This window comes from Etheostoma spectabile, chromosome 19 (assembly GCF_008692095.1).
Source record: "Etheostoma spectabile isolate EspeVRDwgs_2016 chromosome 19, UIUC_Espe_1.0, whole genome shotgun sequence".
NCBI lineage: Eukaryota > Metazoa > Chordata > Actinopteri > Perciformes > Percidae > Etheostoma > Etheostoma spectabile.
This window is the reverse complement of record NC_045751.1, coordinates 11,902,827-11,907,616: the sequence shown is the minus strand read 5'-3', so window position 1 is coordinate 11,907,616 and position 4,790 is coordinate 11,902,827. Positions and strand designations below refer to the sequence as shown.

Here is a 4,790-nt window from a genome sequence, read left to right as displayed (position 1 = left end):
CAGGAAGCAAGAAATGCAGAGGAGAAGGCCAAGAAGGCCATCACTGATGTAGGTTTACGTTCCATTTGTTCTTACTTTCACTGCAATATGAGAAATTTCTCATTAACATCTTATGCTGTTTCTTCTAGGCTGCTATGATGGCTGAGGAGCTGAAGAAGGAGCAGGATACCAGCGCTCACCTGGAAAGGATGAAGAAGAACCTGTAGGTTGCTGTTAAGGACCTGCAGCACCGCCTGGATGAGGCGGAGAACCTGGCCATGAAGGGTGGCAAGATGCAGCTCCAGAAACTTGAGTCCAGGGTATGATAGTCACGTTAAGAATTTGCACAACTGAAGCAAAACGTTAGGAAAAGAAAGACGGATACTTATTGTCTTGTTTTTTGAAGGTGCGTGAACTGGAGGCAGAGGTTGAGGCTGAGCAGAGACACGGAGCAGATGCCATTAAGGGTGTCCGCAAACATGAGAGGAGGGTGAAGGAGCTCACTTATCAGGTACAGTCACTTTGATAGTTACCATGTACAATACAAAAATGAATATATTTACCATTAGCAGACACACTGACACCTTTAAACTCCATCTCCACATGTCTCTGTGGACACTTTAGTCCTTCTTTGTTTAGTGGTAGTGGATAATAAAGTGAAGCTGGAAACTAACCAGAGACACAGGAGGTCAGGATGAGGAGCAGCAGGATGCTGCAGATCATCTTCTCCCTAAAAGAAGAGACAGGAGCTCAGTGCATTTTTATACACAGTACCCAGTGTTTCCCACAGATTAGAAAGCAATATGTGGCGCGGGGGTGAGGCTTTATTTGCATAAACTTTAGTAGTTGTTTCAGCAAAGGTAGATAGAAATCTTTTGCCAAATGATAACAAATTCAGGGTGCTCTGTGTGTGTGTATGTGTGTGTGAGTGTGTGTGTGGAATGAGAGCAGGAAAAAGAAATGCAGCTGAACAATTTTGTGTTTTAAATAGCGTTAAAAAAAATAAAACGCAATGTGTGACGGCCCGCCACAAATTACTCTGTGTGGGAAACACTGGTAACTCATAATGCTTGTTTTTATTTACGGAGAAAGGACAGAATGAGGCTAATAAAGTTTCACAGAGTCAAGGCCTCTGCTGCCTCCATTTACTCTTTGGAAACTTCCAATGTCAATGACTGTCATCTTGAATCTTTATAGTGCATTTTAGTTAAAAAAACAACAATCACTGATAGCGTTTGTTGTATGTTACTGTCCTTAAATTACGCAACATAATGATGGATCTTTTCTACTCTTTTTCCAGAGACCATATGTTATTTATAGCCGTCAGGGTGTGAAGACCATTTTTTTTAAAATGTAGTAAAAAAGTGTAACGTTCTATCGGAAAATGTAACCAACCATAAACTTACTGGCAACGTCCAAACTTATGTAAACCCTTCACCACAAATGTGTACAATAAATACAACGATATACACACTAAATTACTTTCAATGAACTTTAAATCCACAGCAAAACAAAACGTGTATAAATAAACTGTCCTGTACGTTACCTCTGCCTTCGTGTCCGTGAGTCAGCCTCCGTCACGCCTCTCAGGAACGAGCCGGTGCTCACGTTAGCAGTTCTGCGTCTCCAAAGCAAAGCATGTTTATGCTATGATTAGCATGTTTTCTAACGTAATTTTCCCCGCCGTGTACTGCGCTCAAGTCTGCCCGACATACTTTGCAAAATCCCGCACGCTGTTTGCTGACATGGCTAGTCTTAAACTAGCAAACACACTTACCTTGGGGTTTTCACTGTGCCCGGTGCAAGATAGGGCCCTAAATCTGAACAGGATTCATATATATATACTATATATATACTAGATGCGACATGCTCCATATATGCTTCAAATATATAGAAATGTATATATCATCAGTAAAATGTCATCATTCACTTAAAAAACTAATTTAATTTGGTTCGAAAAATCACAACGTATCCACCCTTCTGATAGGAGCAGGATAATCTTTTAGTTTAATCTTTTTATTAATGTATTTATATATACTTTCTTTTTTTTTCTAGGTTGCATTTTGGCGAGAGTTATGCTTTAACGTTACAGATCTTTTTCAGACACCGTAAGTTATTTAAAAGGACATTTTTGCTTTTATTTTTGACAGTACAGCTGAAGACATGAAAGAAGACTTTGCACTGTGCCCGGTGCAAGATAGGGCTCTAAATCTGTACAACTGGATTCATATCACGACAACACCAACATCAACACATTCTATGAATATATTAGATGTGACATGCTCCATATATGCTTCAAATGTATGGAAATGTATATATCATCAGTCGAGGAGTAAACCTCCAGATACGGACGGACGCTCTACCAACTGAGCTAAATGGCCGCACAGATTTTTTTTTTTTTTTAATATCAGTCATGCATAATTCCCCGAAAAATTATACTTACTATTAAATTAATTAAGTAATTGATTTTAAACATTTTAAATACCATTTGCATGTTTTTTAGTTGCAAAGTTGTTGTGTTGTAATGAGTTGTAATGTGCAAAGTGGTGCAGCTGTAATGTAGAAATTCCTCTTCACACAGGACTTGTTTTTTTAAAAGCTTAGCACTGGTCATGGGGTACTTTGCACAGAGAATATTTCACACGCGTTATTGTAAAAGTTTGATAACTACTGACCTATATTATATTAAAAACTGTACATTGGAAAATGTTACCATGCCATGGCACGGTAACATTTAACGTTATGCCTATTAGCAACGTTCCCACCTAATATAACTTTACCTTAACACTACAGCACAAATGCAATAAATACATGTAGAAATGACTAATGAAGAGCCTAAAATGCATGGAAATACATAACTGTAGTGTGTTACCTCTGCCTTCGTGTCCGTGAGGCTCTTCATACATACCTCTCAGGCACGAGCCGATGCTAACGTTAGCAGCTCTGCGCCTCCAAAGCATGGATGGATGTTTGCTATAATTAGCATGTTTTGCTAACGTATTTTTCCTGGCCGTTAACTATGCAAAATTTTGCCCTACATACTTTACAACAACGCACGGTGTTTGCTGACATGGCTAGCGGCTACAAACGCTAAGGTCTTGCACCCAAAAGTCAGACATTTTAACACAAACGTCTTCTTTTTAGGAGCTGTTTCACACATTTTAAGTTTCAGTCAACTTTAATTTGAATGTAAGCTTGAACGTGACGAGAGACGCATGGCACGTCCGGCGGGTTTTGTTTTGGGTTGGGGTTGCCAGGTTGGACCAGACATATCCTCCAGTCTGGACATGTCACAGAAACTGATGATACCATGGTGAAATTGGGAGATTAGTGGGACCAAGTATAAAAATAGGGAGCAGTGGGACAGGATAAATGGTTAAAAGGAGACTCCAGCGAGTGTTGACGGTACGGCATATATAACCTTGTTGAGTTATAAAACGTTAAAAACAATGTTTTATAAACAATGTACTTCTGTTTGTGTATTCCTCTGTTTCTGCCATATCAATTATAACTGAAAACTATTAACATCCACAAAAGGAAGTGACCTTCTGTCTCCGACCACCTGGAGTAACGTTAAGGGTTGGCTTGGTAACATTTTCCAATATGACGTTACACTTTTTACTACATTTTTTAAAAATGGTCTTTACACCCCGACGGCTATAAATAACATATGGTCTCTGGAAAAAGAGTAGAAAAGATCCATCATTATGATTCGTAATTTAAGAACAGTACAACAAAACAACAACAACAACATACAACAAAGTTATCAATGATTGCTTTTTTTTAAAAACAAATACACAATATAGATTCAAGATGAAAATCATCGACATTGTAAGTTTCCAAAGAGTAAATGAAGGCAGCAGGGTCGCGGCCTTGACTCTGTGAAACTTAAGCCTCATTCTGGCCTTTCTTTGTAAATAAAATCAAGCATTATGGGTTACCAGTGTTTCCCACACGCGTTATATTTTTATTCAACGCTATTTAAAACGTGCATTTGTTCAGATGCATTTCTTTTCCCTACTCTCCTCTGTCTCTCTTTCACACTTTTTTGCTGAAACAACAACTGAGCTTTTACGCAAATAAAGCCCCACCGCCACCTCTATGAAGGAGTCGAGGTCCCAGAGTCTCAGGATGAACAGTATGCAGGACGAGTCCAGTGGGACAAAGACGTCCTCAGAGAAGGACGACACAAACCAGTTCACTACTGTATTGTTTTTAAATTTTCTCCACAATTTTGATCTTTTTGGAATCTTCAGTTGATAAATGACAGAACAAAGTTTTGTTTTACGCTTCACTGTATTATTTTTGATTGATTAGGTCATAAGTTGTATAGTTACTTCCCTAGAAAAATAAGTATGCTTAGTTTTTAGAAATGAATACATATTACAGTCAATCATTCATGTTTTCAGTGTTTTTCATGTCCCAAAAAAATCATCCTTTGAGAGAAGCAAAGCAATGAAAGTATTACAGACAGAATTTAATATCAACAGATGAACGTTTATTGTTTCGGCATGAATTATTTCATATTATATGATTCAACACAGCCAGACTCTTGTGTGTTTTACTCTGCTGCTTCTTTTCCCTGTAAGAAACACAAATGGTTTGTTTGAATAAGTGTTGGGGACAATAATTTTGATCTGTTAATGTTATAGTATTTAAACCTAATGCTTTATAAGGTGAATATAACACTGTAAAGAATCTGCTCTAACATATTGATATACATTATATATACATATCAAACAATATTTGCTTGGTTTGTTATTTTTCACCAAACCAGCGTATTTATTTACCTTGCCAGAGTCCCGGCTCTT

At 38.0% G+C, this 4,790-nt stretch overlaps 1 long non-coding RNA gene and 1 pseudogene across 1 annotated transcript; one reads left to right on the top strand and one right to left on the bottom strand.

Annotated features, from left to right (window-relative positions):
• Positions 1 to 457, top strand: LOC116707348 (uncharacterized). The gene is made up of 3 exons (XR_004336471.1): positions 1 to 48; positions 129 to 299; positions 386 to 457. It is a non-coding gene; the product is annotated as an uncharacterized LOC116707348 (long non-coding RNA).
• The window catches only part of LOC116669467 (myosin heavy chain, fast skeletal muscle-like), a 22,555-nt pseudogene that overhangs the window by 3,758 nt on the left and 14,007 nt on the right, over positions 1 to 4,790 (bottom strand).